This window comes from Myodes glareolus, chromosome 1 (genome assembly GCF_982192425.1).
Source record: "Myodes glareolus chromosome 1, mMyoGla1.1, whole genome shotgun sequence".
Lineage (NCBI taxonomy): Eukaryota > Metazoa > Chordata > Mammalia > Rodentia > Cricetidae > Myodes > Myodes glareolus.
Window position 1 is genome coordinate 97,704,777 of NC_142026.1, and position 17,661 is coordinate 97,722,437.

General features: G+C 42.8%; 1 long non-coding RNA gene across 6 annotated transcripts in view; it reads right to left on the reverse strand.

Moving 5' to 3' along the window:
• Positions 1-17,396, reverse strand: part of LOC125394461 (uncharacterized) — a 78,690-nt gene extending 61,294 nt beyond the window's left edge. For all 6 annotated transcript variants that reach the window (XR_015002093.2, XR_007230229.3, XR_015002094.2 and 3 more), the window contains exons 1-2: positions 16,375-17,396; positions 11,392-11,502 (exon numbers count right to left, since the gene is read on the reverse strand). This is a non-coding gene — a long non-coding RNA (uncharacterized LOC125394461). The remainder of the gene's footprint in view (positions 1-11,391; positions 11,503-16,374) is intronic.
• Positions 17,397-17,661: the final 265 nt, after the last annotated feature.

A 17,661-nucleotide genomic window follows, 5' to 3' on the forward strand; every position in this document is an offset into this window, starting at 1 on the left:
GAGAGAGGAAATGGATACAAGCTCCATCCTAAAAGCTTTCTCCAACAATCACTTGCGAAGGAAATATTAGTTTTCTCCCATTATGACTCACTGGATATATACAAACTACCCTCAAGTATAGACACTGTGCCCAGAAGTAAAAAGGTTAAAACAAACTCAATGGTAAATTGGAGGTTCCTTGTCTCATAATGCTTTTTCTGGCATTACTTTAATTACTTCTTTAGGGCTTTTGAGTATATTTTATAGTTTCCAGTGTTGTTTTTTATGGAATTTCTCTGTATGCAAATATGTGTCTCTGCATTTATATGTATCTTTCTTTTTTTCCTTGATTTTATTGAGCTATACATTTTTCTCTGCTCCCCACCCGGCTTCTTCCCTCCCCTTCAACCCTCCTCCACACCCCCAATTTACTCTGGAGATTTTGGCTTTTTCTACTTCCCATGTAGATTAGATCCATGTATGTCTTTCTTAGAGTCCTCATTGTTGTCTATGTTCTCTGGGATTGTGATTTGTAGACTGGTTTTCTTTGCTTTATGTTTAAAAACCAAATGTGGAGCCTGAAGTGGCGCTATCTTATAGCCACACTGATGGATATCTTGCATATCACCATAGAACCGTCATCTGGTGATGGATGGAGATAGAGACAGAGACCCACACTGAAGCACTGGACTGAACTCCCAAGGCCCAAATGAGGAGCCAAAGGAGGGAGAACATGAGTAAGGAAGTCAGGACCACAAGGGGTGCGTCCACCCACTGAGACGGTGGGACTGATCTAATGGGAGCTCACCAAGGCCAGCTGGACTGGGACTAAAAAAGCATGGGATCAAACCGGACTCTCTGAATGTGGCGGACAATGAAGGCTGACTGGGAAACTAAGGACAATGGCACTGGGTTTTGATCCTACGGCATGTACTGGCTTTGTGGGAGCCTAGTCTGTTCGAATGCACACCTTCCTGGACCTGGATGGAGGGGGGAGGACCTTGGACTTCCCACTGGGCAGGGAACCCTGACTGCTCTTTGGACTGGAGAGGGAGGGGGAGGGGAGTGGGTGGAGTGGGAGGGAAATGAGAGGTAGGGAGAAGGCGAAAATTTTTTAATAATAAAAAAATGAAATAAAAACAATTGTGGGTGAGTACATATGATAATTGTCTTTCTGGGTTTGGGTTACCTCACTCAATATGATGTTTTCTAAATCCATCCATTTGCCTGTAAATTTCAAGATGTTATTATTTTTTTCTGCTGTGTAGTACTCCATTGTGAAAATGTATCACATTTTCCTTATTCATTTTTCAGTTGAGGGACATTGAGGTTGTTCCCAGGTTCTGGATATGACGAACAATGCTGTTATGAACATAGTTGAGCACATGTACTTTTGGTACAATTGAATATCCTTTGGGTATATACCCAAAAGTGGTATTGCTGGGTCTTGAGGAAGGTTGTTTCCAAATTTTCTGAGAGATCGCCGCACTGTTATCCAAAGGGGCTGTACCAGTGTGCACTCCCACCAGCAATGCAGGAGTGTTCTGCTTACCCCACAACCTCTCCAGCATAAGCTGTCATAAGTGTTTTTGATTTTGACCATTCTTACAGTTATAAGATGGAATCTCAGAGTTGTTTTAATTTGAATCTCTGATGGCTAAGGATGTTGAGCATTTCCTAAAGTGTCTTTCAGCCATTTTAGATTCCTCTGATGAGAATTCTATGTTTAGGTCTGTACTCCACTTTTTTTTATTGGATTATTTGTTCTTTGGATGACCAATTTCTTGAATTCTTTATATATTTTGGAGAACAGACCTCTGTCTGATGTGGGGTTGGTGAAGATCTTTTCCCATTCTGTAGGCTGCCATTTTGTCTTGTTGACCATGTCCTTTGCTTTACAGAAGCTTTTCAGTTTCAGGAGGTCCCATTTATTAAATGTTTTTCTCAGTATCTGTGCTGCTGGGAAGTCTGGACTGCGAAGGGTTGGTCCACCCACTGAGACAGTGTGCCTGTTCTAATGGGAGCTCACCAAATCCAGCTGGATTGGGACTGAATGAGCATGTGATCAAACCGGACTCTCTGAATGTGGCTGAAATGGGGGATTGGTTGAGAAGCCATTGATAAAGAACCTTCATCTGGCGATGGACAGAGATAGAGATCCACATTGGAGCACTGGACTGAGCTCCCAAGGCCCATATGAAGAGCAGAAGAAGGGAGAACATGAGCAAGGAAGTCAGGCCCACAAGGGGTGCGTCCACCCACTGAGACGGTGGGAATGATCTAATAGGAGCTCACCAAGGCCAGCTGGACTGGGACTGAAAAAGCATGGGATCAAACCGGACTCTCTGAATGTGGCGGACAATGAAGGCTGACTGAGAAGCCAAGGACAATGGCACTGGGTTTTGATCCTACTGCTTGTACTGGCTTTGTGGGAGCCTAATCTGTTTGGATGTACACCTTCCTGGACCTGAATGGAGGGGGGAGGGCCTTGGACTTTCCACAGGGCAGGGCACCCTGACTTCTCTTAGGACTGGAGAGCGAGGGGGAGGGGGGAAAGTGGGAGGGAAATGGGAGGATGGGAGGAGGTGGAAATTTTTAATTAATTAAAAAAAAAGAAGTGGTTCCTGTGCCAATGCATTCAAGTGTACTTCTCACTTTCCTTCTATGAGGTTCAATGTAGCTGGCTTTATGCTGAGGTCTTTGATCCATTTGGGCTTGAGTTTGTGCATGGTTATAGATAAGGATATATTTTCAGTCTTCTACATGTTGATATCGAGTTATGCCAGCACCATTTGTTAAATATGCTTTCTTTTTTCCATTCTATATTTGTTGCTTCTTTGTCAAAAATCAGGTGTTTGTAGGTGTGTGGATTAATATCCGGGCCTTCAGTTTGGTTCCATTGGTCTTCCTGTCTGTTTTTATTCCAATACCAGGCTGTTTTCAGTACTGTAGCTCTGAAGTCAGGGATCATGATGCCTCCAGAAGTTCTTTTATTGTACAGGGTTGTTTTGGCAATCCAGGGTTTATTTGCTTTTTCATATGAAGTTGAGTACTGTTCTTTCAAAGTCTGTGAAGAATTTTACTGGGATTTTGATGGGTATTGCATTGAATCTGTAGATTGCTTTTGGTAAGATTGTCATTTTTACTATGTTAATTCTACTTACCCAAGGACATGGGAAGTCTTACCATTTTCTGGGTCTTCTTCAATTTCTTTCTTCTAACATTTAAAGTTCTTGTCATACAAGTCTTCCACTTGTTTGGTTAGAGTTACTCCGAGATATTTTATGTTATTTGTGGGTATTATGAAAGTTGATGTTTCTCTGATTTTTATCATCAGTGTAAAGGAGGGCTACTGATTTTTTTGAGTTAGTCTTGTATCCTGCTACATTACTGAAAGTGTTTATAAGCTGTAGAAGTTCCTTGGTAGAATTTTTGGGGTCACTTATGTAAACAATCATATCATCAGCAAACAGTGAGAGTTTGACTTCTTCTTTTCCGATTTGTAGCCCCTTAATCTCCCTTTGTTGTCTTATTCCTGTAGCTAGGACCTCAAGAACTATATCGAATAGATACAGAGAAAGTGCACAACCTTGTCTGGCTCTTAATTTCAGTGGATCGCTGGGAGTTTCTCCCCATTTAGATGTTGGCTGTTGGCTTGCTGTATATCACTGTTGAATGAAAACTGAAAACTTACTAATAATTGAGCCACGAGTAATTGTATAAACCGATGACATGGCTGCTCCATAGTATGGTTAAGGGGAAGGCTTTTATTGTAAATATGAGAGAACAGCTAGAGGCATCTGAAAGAGTCCAGAGCAGAGAGAGAAAATTGATTGAACATGGCCAGAAGACTAAACGTGGCCATTAGAGAAACAAGTACAGAGAGTGTGGGGGGGGGATAGAGAGAGGGAGATCATGGGACAGTAAAGAAAGGAGAGGAGACAGACAGACAGACAGACAGACAGACAGACACACACACACACACACACACACACACACACACACGGAGGGGACAGGGCACTGAGAGAGCATAGCCAAAATAGCAGGGTTATAAAGAACGTGAGCAGCTGGCAGGAGGGGAGCCCATGGGCTGGGAAAGTTTACAGTAGGGGAGGAGGTGAAAAGAGCTTGGATACCGCATGGATTTTCACACATGTAACAAGTACCTGTAATACAGATGAGCCTAGAGAACATATGCTGCTATGCTAATAGACACTACAGATAGTCATTTGTCCTGTCTGTCTTTTGGAATTTGGGGAATGGGGTTTCCTTTGAACTAGACAGTTAAAACTAGAACATAAAGGAGGGTGCTTCCAGGCTATGAAATTCAACCCAAACAACCAGCTAACTGATGTGGGATTCCCCTCTGTATGCTCTGAATACCATTGGTTAATAAAGAAACTGCCTTGACCTGTTGATAGGGCAGAACTTAGGTAGGTGGGAAAAACTAAACTGAATGCTGGGAGAAAGGAGGCATGATTAAGAGAGAAGCCATGTAACTTTGCTGGAGACAGACACTGGAACTTTAGCTGGTAAGCCACAGCCACATGGTGATACACAGATTAACAGAAATGGGTTAAATGATATGTAAGAGTTAGCCAATAAGAAGTTAGAGCTAATGGGTCAAGCAGTGATGTAAATAATATAGTTTCTGTGTGTTTATTTCAGGTCTGAGCTGCCCGGGAAACAAACAAGCAGCCTTCCCTTACAACAGCTAGTTTTGTCAGCTCTCAGTCAGCATGTGAGCCAATAGACACCGGGTTCCACCCAAACCAAACAATGCTGCAGAGAGTGAGCAGTGGGTTCTCAAAAGATGTATCCACCTGAAACTTGTGAATGTGATGTCCTTTGAAAACAGTATTTTAAAAAAAAACAGTAAAGGATTTCAAAATCAGGCCCTCCTGGCTTGCCTGGGCAAAGCCTAAGCCCAGTGACAAATGTCATCATAGAAGACATTCTAACACAGAGGCACACAAATAAATATGGAGCTCTAGATTTGAATGATGCAGCCATAAGCCATATTTGCAAATCAGTAAGTACTTATTAGCTCAGATCCAAGCTCAATTTAGGAGGATAAATCCTCCAGCAATACAATGTAAAGTCAATGATCTAGATATGATTATTAATATCTTGTCTCCACCCCAAGATTTCCTCTTTATTAGGTGTGAAGTCACTACAGTATTCTGGAAAAGAGTTTCTCCCCCAGAGACTCTCAAGGACCTTTTTAAATATAAACTCTGATTCTTGATTATTTGCTTCATTTCAATGAGCTCTACAGATAGAGAACTCTCAAGCCAGCTTCAGAGTAGAAGCTATCTAACTTTATTAAGTTCCCCAAATTAATGATCTAAACTAAACATTCTATCTAATGTTTGTTTGGTTTTGTTGTTGTTCTTGTTGTTGTTTGTTTGTTTTTTTTTGTTTTTTGGCCAGGGTGTTGTGGTAAGGCACAATAGGGATGGCTGATTTCATGATAAATTCTGTACCATCACTGACCTCTGTATCATTTCCTTAGAGAAAACTGAGCATAAATAAAGTGACTTTTTCTCCAACTTTTCATTTTAGAAGAAATAATCCATTATGGGCCATATCATCATGATTCTTTATTGTAAACTGATGAGAGAGAGAGAGAGAGAGAGAGAGAGAGAGACTCCGCTAGCCCTCTTTTCACCTGGCTCCTGTGTCCGGACGGATCGGTTGGATTCTGGTGTAAGCTGTTGTAAGTCTTACTTCTGTTTATTAAAGCTATATATTTTGTATCAAGATAGTCTGGGGACTTTTCTTTACCAATCGCCCTGCAGCTTCAGCCTGAAGGATTCAGAAAGTAGTATCCTCAGAACTCACTCACTTACTGATTAGCTATTGATTAACTTCCACCTTAGCAGTCAAATGAGAAATTCTCTCTCTCTCTCTCTCTCTCTCTCTCTCTCTCTCTCTCTCTCTCTCTCTGTCTCTCTCTCTCTTTCTCTCTCTCTCTCTCTCTACCCCACCCCTGATTTGTGACTATATTTCCTTTTTCAAATGCCCTTGACACATGTTTTCTTTAGGGCAATATTAACTACAATAGTCATTTAAAAGTACCACCTCACTTTGTCACTATTTAGGCCATAACATTTAAAAGTGAACTCTATGAAGATGGTTTTAATTAAAGATTACACAGTCAATTCAATTATCATAATATTGAACTTGACTGAGGAAATGAGTTTTCTGTGAGCTGGGGAAATGGAGATTAGAAAGAGCAACGAGGAAGATTACTCAGAGCCACCTGATAGCGAGCTGCCATACTATCATACGCCTCGTCAAGAAAAGGACGGTAGCGAGCAGACATCACATTTGTTCATGTTGTTTTACTCTTAGGCCAAATATCTGCCCTGTGCTCATTCCTCGTGGGAAACAGAGTGAAAGCGGCTTTCCTCTCCCTGAAGATTCCATCACTGAACTAGTGCATTGGGAAGAGAACTAATCATAATGGGGCAGGGGATTTCCTAGACCTTTAAGTATGTATTTTTACCCCAGTTCCCCTTCACCAGTCATGATTGTTGGGATAATCTGTGATCCCAAATCTTCCATGTAAAGACGAGTGAGTCCTATAAAACAGAGTTTTGGGCATATTCCACTTGAATTCTTCTTTTATGTCCTAATTGTATAGTAGTGACTTGTTTTAGCCCTAAATTTCTGGATTTCATCAGTGGAATAAAAAGAGAAATACCACATGAAGGATGATCACGAATCAGAAAGTGATTTGAAAAAGAAAACAACCATGTTAGCCAGACATGGTGGTGCATACATGCCTGTCATTCCAGCCAGAAGATCTCAAGCTGAAAGTTTAAACTGTGCTAGACAGAGGGATCCTGTCTCAAAAAATACAGAGGAGAGAAAAAAGAGGAGGAGAAGGAGGAGGAGGAGGAGAATATCCACACGGAACTCTAGGGTTTTTTTTTAAAAAAATATGGGCATGTGTCTATGTATATATGTGTGTGGGGAGGAGGGTTGCATTATCACAGAGGCCCATAGAGACCAGAGGCATCAGATCCTTCCAGAGCTTGGGTTATAAGCAGTTATGAGTTGCCTGGTGTGGATGCCAGGAACTGAACTCAGGTCATCTGCAAGAAGAGTATGTGCTCTTAACCGTTGAGCTATCTCTCCATCAAGAGGTGATTCTTTCTATTGTGGGGAGATGATTATCCCAACAATCACTACATTTCCCATTTTAGATACACCATTCTATTACATTCCCCACATTTATATTATTGAACAACCACAGTGAATTGTCAAAAATTTTCATCATTCCAAAGAGTAATTGTTCACTCAGCAGTAACTCCCCATTCTCACACCCCCCAAGACCCAGCTACTTCTGCCTCTCTATTACTACATCTCTATTAATACGCTACTGTCAAATACCTGTACCTCATGTACATAGACACAGACAGTGTTTGCCCTTTTACCCCTGGCATGGTTGGTACAATGCTCTCTGAGTTCATCTGTATTGCAGTTTGTACTAAATTTTCATTCCTTTTCAGGATTAAATAATATCCCACTCTGTAGCTATACCACATTTCATTTATTCAACTCTTGAACAGTTTGGTCATCTCCACCCTGACCTGATAAGACTAGCACAGCTATGAGTATGGATATCTGCCAAAGCACTTTAAGCAAAACTAAAACTTACATTTCAGGAGAAAAAAGTCTCTTATGTCAGCCTTTATTTCTGCCCCTATATAAAGGGGTAGAAACCACACCAGTGATTCACAGAGACAGTTATTATTATCAAGTTAACTGAGAAGGCCAAAGAGAGAGAGAGAGAGAGAGAGAGAGAGAGAGAGAAGACTACACCATCACAGGGGTGGGAATGTCAGAAAACATCTACTGCCTGAGGCTGGTGAAAGCTAGAATCAAGCACAGAACAGGGGAGGCGCCCCAGGAAGCAATGCTCTGGCTTTGAGGAGCAGGATGCAGGAAAGGTAGTGTACTGGCTTTGTATTCAGAGGAAGAGACCCTTGCATCAGGTGTCTCCACATTCCAAACCAGGCATCGCCTGTCCGCTGCTGGGGCTGGTGTCCAAGTGCATGTGAAGACAGTTTCTGTGGGCGCTGGAAAGAGTGGAAACTGATTCAAATGCTACTACTGGAATGAAGTGTTGAGCAAAGAAGGGATGGGAGTAATCAGATAAAGACAATAAGCCACAAGATGGAAAAAGTTCCTTCTCACCCCCTTTCCTGTGAGCTTCCTCCAGTGCTTGCCCACCTGGGGCAGATGTGGGGTGCAGAGTCCCAAATCGAGAAAGATGGGTTCAAAGACAGGATAAACTCTTCTTCCTAGTAGAAGAGTTCTAGACATATATGTGGAAAGAAAGAAGTTGATAAGCCTGGAGTCTGAATAAAGTGCAAGTTGGGTTTATTCTCAGGAGACAGTCGATAGCAGGAACCTTCAATTTGATGTCCCTATATCGAGATTAGTTATTAGCCACCCCTGTCCTGTGTAACTTCATCCACAGACCATAGCTGATTAACCCACTGACCTCACTTGATTCAAGCAGCGTTTGGATTGTCTTTCTGTGCTTTGAAATGTTTAAAAGATACACATGAAATGTGGAGACCATTAGAGTTGGGGTCAAGTAAGTGAATCTGCAGACACCTGCTGCATTGGTTACTAGAGGCGAGCTGTCCCTTGTGATAACCAGAATGGGCACCCATGATTTCACGTGTTATCTACACTCCCAGAGCTTACATTCCAGGATCATTGGAGGCACTTTAACAAATGTCACCACTCTGGGGCACTAAGTGTTGTCAAAGAAGGAAGTAGAGTGGGTGAACTGTGGGTACCACATAGCAGGGGCACTCGGGCTTGTGGATTGGGACGAGATGTAGAGAATCAGGAATAGGCTAAGTATCAGAGAGGGCCAAACCTTCTAGACACTGATCAGTTTGGAGAACCAGAGGCAAAAGACATAAAGTTTGAGGAGATGAAAGTAATGTAGCAAGGCTAACATAAAGAAGGAGGTGGGAACTGGACTATGTACTGTCTAGATTTATATCTATTTGACACAAACTAGAGTCATGGAAGAAGAAAAGCTCAGTTTAGAGAATGCCTTCATAAGATTTGCATGTGAGTCAGCCTGTAGAGCATTTTCTTTATTTGTGATTGATGGGGAATAGCTTAACCCATTGTGGGTGGGGCCATCCTGAGCTTCTATGAGAAAGCAGGCTGTGCAAGCCATGGGAAGCAAGCCAATATGCAGCACCCCTTCATGGTCTCTGCATCAACTCCTGCCTCCAGGTTCCTGCAGTTTGAGCTCCTGTCCTGACTTCTTTTGATAATGAACAGTGCTGTGGAATTTTAAGTCAAATATATATTTTCCTCCCCAACTTGCTTTTTGGTCATGGTGTTTCATTACAGCAATAGAAACCCAAACTAAGACAAGGGGGTACCAGCATGGTGGGGTGTTGATGGGACAGACCTGACCATGTTTCAGGGAAGACTGTGGAAGGACTGTGGAACTTAGGGGTAGAAAAGTCATTGAGTGTTGAGAGCTCAGTGAGATGCTATTGAATGGAGGTCGCTTGTTGTTCCCAGCCTCATGGCTAGCTTAACCCCAACATAATACACAGAAACTATGTTATTTAAATCACGGCTTGGCCCATTAGCTCTAGCTTCTTATTGGCTAACTCTTACATATGAATTTAACCCATTACTATTCATCTGTGCATTGCCATGTGGCTATGGCTTACTGGCTAAAGTTTCGGCATGCCTGACTCTGGCAGCTCCATGGCTTCTCTCTGACTCCGCCCTTCTTTCTCCCAGCATTCAGCCTAGCTTTCCCTGTCTACCTAAGTTCTGCCTTGCTATAGGTACAATGCAGTTTCTTTATTCATTAATGGTAATCACAGCACACAAAGAGGACTCCCGCATCAAGATGTTATGTTGGAACTCGGAAGGTGAGAATATTGAGAACGAAGCAGAGGATGGAGGCCTGGCTTGTTTCAGAGAGAAGTTTGAAGATGGTATCAGGGACATTTGCTATTTTGAATTAAGATTCTGTCCTTCTGGTCAGCTGGGCCAAAGAGTCAGTGTGATTGACAGGAGACTGACACAAGTGAAGTGGACACTTTGCATTGCTGGAACAACTGAGGCTGCTTACTTGGAGATAAGAAGTAGCAGCAATTAAAAAGAGACGGCACAGTTGAGGTGAAATCTGAGAAGTTATTTGAAGGAGCCCAGAAGATCATGAGTAGATCCCAGACATTGGACATCCTGTATTTACACTGTTTGGAGTTGGGTTTTGCTTAGTTCAGATGGTGGTTGTGTGCCAGCTTTTCCCTCTTGAAGTGAGAATGTATTTAATTTAATTTTAATTTTTACATAAACCCACAAATGAAAGACTTTGAACTTTCAAAAGAGATTTTGGGTGTTTAGAGAGATTGTATATTTTAAAGAGACTGAAATTTTAGTGTGTTTGATTTTGCAAAGATTGTGGGACCTTTAAAGTTATATGTGTTTTTAATGTGAGATCTTGGAAATGAACAACAGAAGAAAGACTGTGACTTAACAGCAAAGTGTTTGTGTGTCAGATTGACAAGGGCTCAGTTGTGCTAGCTAGATTCATGTCAACACGACACAAATGATGGGCATCTAAGAGGGAAAAATCTTAACTGAGAAAACGCCCCATAAGTTAGGGCTGTGGGACACCCTATAGAACATTTTCTTAACTAGTGATAAATGGGGAAAGGCCCAGACCACTGTGAGTGAAGCCAGCCCTGGACTAGTGGTCCTCAGTTCTATAAGAAAGGCTAAGCAAGTCATGGGGAGCAAGCCAGTAAACAGCACCCTTTCATGGCCTCTGCATCAATTCCTGCCTCTAGATTCCTGTTCTGTTTGAGTTCTTACCCTGAGTTTGATAATGAACAGGGATATTGAAGCGCAAACCAAAAAAACATTTTCCTGCCCAACTTGCCTTTTGGTCATGATGTAGTACCACAGCAATAGAAATCCTAACTAAGACAGATTGTGTAGGAACAGTGGTTCATTTCTAGAGGGTTTATGTGCCAGACACTGTTGTAAGTTACCATGAAACGTGACAGGTTTGTCCTCACAGCAATCCAATGCCATAGGCAATATTGCTGGGAGACATCTCTCCACAGTCATCTTAAATTTCTGCACATTTCACGTGCAAAGGCACTGGCAGTTTTTCTTTCAGGTTCTTTTCTCAAGGACGTTGGGATTACAAGCAACCTTCACAGAGATTCGCCTTTTCTTGAGCAGAAGGCAGACTTGCTTGCTGTCTATTAGAAAAATAATGCTTCCTGCCGGAGCAAAGTTCATGCGTATTTGCTCATAGCCCACGTGAAAGAAGACAGAAAGCCTGAACTCAGAGTTTACCAGCGCTGATGCAAACTCGCTGTCCACAGGACATACCTGGCTGCTTCGTCCTGGAGATGCTGGAGGACTAGAAGAACCGAGGAAAGCTGGAAGCTGACACTGTCTGCTGTTCTCTTATATCAACCAGATAGTGGCTTCTGTCTGCACCTGTGAATCGGGCAAGCAATCTCATTAGTAGACTGAAACTCCAGAGCTTCCTAACTCTTGACAAAGATCATCTCCCTTTACTAGGGATAAAATGGAGACCCAAGAGGTTAAGTTCTTTGCCAGGTAGTGAGGGAAGGATCTGAAGTCACTGCGGGACAGCTCTGGAGCCTGTGGACACAAGCATGGCCTGAGGCTGAGGACCCCACAGGACCTCATCAGCCATATTTCAATTTAAATCCTGTCTTGAATGAAACAAAGAATTTAAAGTCTGTCTGGACTATAATAAAGCTTCCAGAACCTCATTATCTGTGGTACAGATTTTAACTTCCTAGCCTAAAGATAGTAAAACTGCTTGCTATAGGTTGGTTAACTGCTTGAACAATTAAGTCACCGCGTAGATATTGACCCAAACACAAGAGAAACTCACTCTCAGATCATACAACAGTTTGCCTGTTTCATGGGCAGCTCTCTACCTAAAGGAAACTCAGGAGCTTGGGTTGCTTCCTCCTTGAAGCTACATCAATCCCAAGAGTCCCATCTGTTCCCAGCGAGAAAGCGTGAGATGTCAGTATGCAAACCATACTTCTTTCTTAAAAGCCATGGCCCGGAGGTGCTTTACCCTGATATGCTGTTATTGCATCAACAAAGCAGCTCACACACTCATGTTCAGGAACAAGGGGGAGCTAATGGTCTTGGCTGTCAACTTGTCCGTTTTGAGAGATATCTCAGACAGGTGAAGCACAAGTTACAGGGGAAAGGTAGGTGCACTTCCCAAGAGGAGTGACACATGGGCCAGTAACTACTAAAGGGATGGCCTGCCCTGAATGTGGCCAGCAACTTCTAGTAGGCTGGTAGCTGAGATAAAACCGGAACTCAGAGCAAACTGGAAAGCAACTTGTAGTGCCTGTGAGCCCCTTCTGGAGTGTGTGCATCTTTTGCTGCTGCTGCCTGCTCATGTCAAACTCCAGCTTCTTGGAACTTTCTCCATTAAATCCATCCTTCAAGTTCTCCAAGGGGCTAGGCTGTCAAGGCTGGGACTGCTGGGATTTCCTGTCTTCTAGGTTGAAAATCTGGGTTTCACCTTTTCCAATGTACAAATAACCACTAATGAGAGATCTATCCTTTAATGTGTAAGCCAAGCTAGGGAATCCCTTCATTACACACACATGTGCACGCACATGCACACACCCATGCGCGCATGCACACATACACACACACACAGAGTATCAGTTAGTTGCTATATAGCACCCTGCCTAATACAAGGTTTTTGTCAAAATGCAGTTGATGCTTTCTAAAGATAGTTCCATGCAATAAAAAGAGAACTACATGTTGGCAGATGACTTTCCAAATGTGCTGTAGGAATATGCTCAGATTTAAACAGGCACAGTAAAATATGCCAGATTTATATCACAGGTCACTGGCTAAAATATCAGATCTGATTAGAGAGAATAAGACAAGAGACAGAACATAAGCCATGGATCTATTATAGCAACCTAGGTAAGACAGTGAGTTAAATTAGGCAATAGAAATGCAGTTGGGGGTAGGAAAGTAGGAGAAATTAAACAATATTCAGAAAAGAAAATCTTCAGGATCTTGTCTATGCTGAAGTACATCCATTCTCCTAGATAACTGTGTGTTTGTGGGCGTCTTGTGATCCTGACCTTGACTGTATTTCTGTGTTTATATTCACAGCATATAAATACATCTTAAGATGGGCAAGATAGGAGAGTCTAAAGGGTCTCAAAAGACACTTGAGATAAACATACCTGAGGCTGAGATGGGGGGGCTGAGTTGTGCTCAGTCATCTCTCAACAGATACAAACAGCAAATAACAATTTACTAATACGATTTGTATGACAATATGTGAACCATATTTCTCAGAATTTCTTATAGTCTGATGTGACTGTGTGATTGATAACTAGTAGATGTGCGATATGACACATTCTTTGTCCTAGTTTGTCCAGGACTTGGATTTTCCCTGAGTGTGGAGTTTTCCTATACTAACTGTACTATAATTTAAGGAACATTAGATCGAACTGGTCACTCTACTGATTACCATAACCCTTAAAACCCTTTAACAGATCAGCATGCTGTGGCAACGCTTTGCTTTTGTTTGTTGTTTGTCTCGCTTCCACTTCCTAAGATAGACATCTCACCAATGGTTGCAAGCTGTGTTTTGAACAGGGCAGAGCCCCATGCCAACCTGAATGGCCACAGTAAGAAGCATCATATTGTCGCTCTAGCGACAGTCATAACAACCATGAACTTTAATTGAGTGAAAAGTAAATTGGTGGCTTCTGACTCCTTCCTTGTTTCTATTGTCTTGCCTTTGTCCTGACTGATAGATACATATTTTGGAAACTGTCCAAGCTAGGGTTACTACTAGCTGTGAACAATGAAACACCATGGCCCACACGACATGGGAAGGAAAAGGTTTTTTTAGCATACACATGACTGTTTATTGTTAAAGGAAGTCAGAATAGGAGGTCAGAAAAGGGCAGGAACCTGGAGGCAGGAGCTGATGCAGAGGCCATGGAGAGGTGATGACTCTAGCCCATGCTAAGATGAAATAAAGCCAGCCAGACAACTAACCTCTTTTCAGCTTTAACACAAGCATATCACCGTTAAACCACAACCTTTCCTCTTTTGCTCATCCCCAAAATCACACTTTCATAAAGATAACACAATATAAAACATTTGACAAGCCCTACAACATTTAAAAATTCAAAGACTTAAAAATTCAGTCTCTTTATAATATCCGGTCTCTTTAAAAAATTCCAAGTCATCTAAGATTCAAAGTCTCTCAACTGTGGGCTTCTATAAAAATCAAAAATAAATTAAACATCTTCTTACTTCAAGAGGGATGAACCAGGATGCAGTCACAACCAAAGCAAAGCAAAATTACACTCCAGTATAAAGAACTCAATGTCCAGTATCTGGGATACACTCAAAGTCTCCCTCCAAAGAGCTTGGGTCCCTTCTCTGGCTCCACCCTCTGCAAAACACCAAGCTTTCCTCCTAGGCTCGGGCTGACTCCACTTGTCTGCTGCTGATGTGCCTGTGAAGTTTCAGAGGGAAATAAAAACTCTACTGGGCCATTTGTGTGACGAATCTGTGGTGTCAGGTCAGCTGGAGCTGGAGGATTGGATGTGATTAACAAGAGACCAGAACCACTAAAGTAAGACCTATGCTTTGCTGGTGTGTTGGGTCTTCTTCGGCAATTGGGTTGCACTTTCACCAATAGCTTCTCTTGGGCTCTATTCAGGGACTCTAACCCTGCCACACAGTGCCAGCCCTTAGCTTCTCACCATAATCCCTCCAACCCCTCAAAGCCAGTACCACCTGGATGACTCTTACAATACCAAATTTGGCTACCAATAGAAGGAACAACCTTGGCTGCTTCTAGAACACAGCTTCTGTGTGCTGGCTGAGGAAGCCCTTCTCAGAAGACTTCACCCTAATGACACGGGTCTCTTTTAACCCACAGCTGATTCTTCAGTCCCAACAGCAAAGCACAGGTCTTACTTTAGTGGCTCTGGTCTCTTGCTAATCACATCCTGTTTTCCAGCTCCAGCTGACCAGACACCACAGGTTCTTCACTCGAATGGCCCAGTAGAGTTCTATTTTCCTTCTGAAACTTCACAAGTCAGATCTTCGTCATCGGAGATGACTTTTCTAGCCAAAGTTCCAAAGTCCTTCTATGATCCACCCCAAAACATGGTTAGGACTTTCACAGAAATACCCCCACTATCCAGGTACCAATTTGTCTTAGTTAGGGTTACCATAGCAACACCAAAGCACCATGACCAAGTCAGCTGGGAAAGAAAAGAATTTATTTCACCCATCGTTCCTTGTAACAGTTTCTATCAAACGCAGCGAGGATAAGAACTTAAGCAGGGCAAAAACCTGGAGGCAGGAGCTGGTGCAGACGCCACAGAGAAGCATGACCTACTGGCTTGTACACCATGGCTTGTTCAGCCTGATTTCTTATAGACCTATAAGATCCATATTCTAATCAAAAATTGCCCCATACAATGAGTCCCACATTGAAAACTGCTATAAAGGACAAACTAGGGAGTTAGAATTTCCCACATGGGAGTTTGACAAGTAGGCCAGGTAGCATCTGAGTGAACACTGACAGGCCAGTGACCTCTCTGGACCCGAACTCTCATCTGGAATGCAAAGGTTAATTTTGTTTCTGAGTGTGGAGAAACCTTCCACAAGCCAGTTCTAGGACAGTCACTGGCTTTATTAGATCAGCTTACACAACGCATACTAGGTAGTCCGACAATAGCTCTCTGCAGAGGCTGAGAACCCCAGGAACTGCTCAGGAGTGCACAAGGCTGGTGCTGAAGGCCTGGGAGGTTTCTGGAGAGTGGCAGTCAACCAGCATTCAGAGGCAGCAAAGGATGGCTACAACGGAGGCTGCAGCAAGATGGATGCATTTACAAAGACTAAACCAAGAGATGTTTGGTTCCCACGCCCCCTCCAACCTTCTTATACTTGGGCCACCAGCTGATACCTGCCCTAAAGGAAGGTCTTCCCCCTCGGTTAATCTCTCCAGGAAATACTTGCACATATCCACTCCAGGGCATATGCATTTGTTGTGTCCAGGTTCAATTAAGCTGACCAACATGATTAACAAATACAGAAGAATAAAACTAGAACATCATAACCTGAGGCCAAAGCAAGGGAAAAGGTGAACAAGACAGTTAAATGGCTTTGTGTTCAGAGGCACAAGCAAGCAAGGGAATAATTTTGTCAGATTGCCATCAGTTAGTGTCAGAGAATGAGGCCACTATCTATCTTATGAACAGTAAGAAGTGACATTCCCTTCTCCAATAACCATTCAAACATTTATTCAATACCTACGATATAGACTCAAGGCTGAGGAAGCTTCTGTTTCCCAGTGCCTCATAGCTCAATGGAGCATGCGATAAATAGAGATGAATACGTATTACAAGACTGAGCCAACGTGCTGACACACAAGATGAACTTGCAGACGTGAAGACATCTCTGCTAGGCAGAATTTACAGGCCCTGGGGATTGTTTACATCTTGGGCAGGTGCTCCAAGAGCCTCGAAGGCAAGAGGTGCCGCTTATCCAGGAGCTCAGAAGGTAAATAGCAAGCTTCAGACCTCAAAGGGCAGAGTAAAATGGAAAATTGAGCGGAAATTGAGTCTGTGTAAGCTGAAGACGTGAAGACAAAGGGGTGACTTAGTGATATCCTTCAGTCAGGGAGACAGCATGACCCTGGTGACCTCGGGGAGGGCGGCTATCTCTTCTCCAGCTGGGCTTTGAGGCAGGGGGCGGGGTAAGAATCGATGGTGGCAGAAAAGCTGCACAGCTCAGCCACTATCTTCCAAACGCTTAGCAAGGGCATTTGCCTTTACAAAATGTGAAATAGTCTCAGTGTGGCAGATGCACAGGCATCACACTGGCTGGCGGCCACTGCTGGTGAGGTTATGATTTGATTAGGTGGTTTAAAGGCTAGTTCATAGGAACTGGAGCTCTTTAGAGTCAGACGCACTTAAGCTGTTCCGTTTCTTGTCAAAAGTTCACAGAGTCATTTTCTGACCATTTGTAATTGGAGGGTGAAATAAAAGGCTAGAGATGTCATTTAACTGAACAAGAAAAGAAAAACGCTAGCCATCTCTTAAATATTCACTGTCCCTGGTAGTAAATGGCCATCCGTCCCTTTTCCTGACGTTCAGGAAAATTATGAAGCAGTGGACTTACAGCAGAAATTTGAGAACCCAAATGACTTGGAGAATTTAACACGCCATTTGTGGTTATTTAAAAAAAAAAATAAAATGGAAGGGGTTTTTTTTTTCCCTACAAAAATGTGTCTCTTAAGTCAGAGGAAGCCTGAATATATAACATTCAAATTCTTAGTTACAAGAACAGAGCACTAAAGTCACTCTTAACTTCTGAGGTCAACTGACATGCAGATGGATCTCTATGCCACAAACGGAACAGCCCCCAACACCACTAATGTAGTGCAGAGACGGGAGGGGCAGGGAGGGAAACGAAGGCAGGCTCTGGTTTCATGTCAGTGACTTCTGCCCCTAACTCACCCATCAGCTTGGCCATATCACCTCATGTGGCTTCTGAACCTCACCAAAACGACCCAAATACTTCCTTATTAGGGAGAAATCG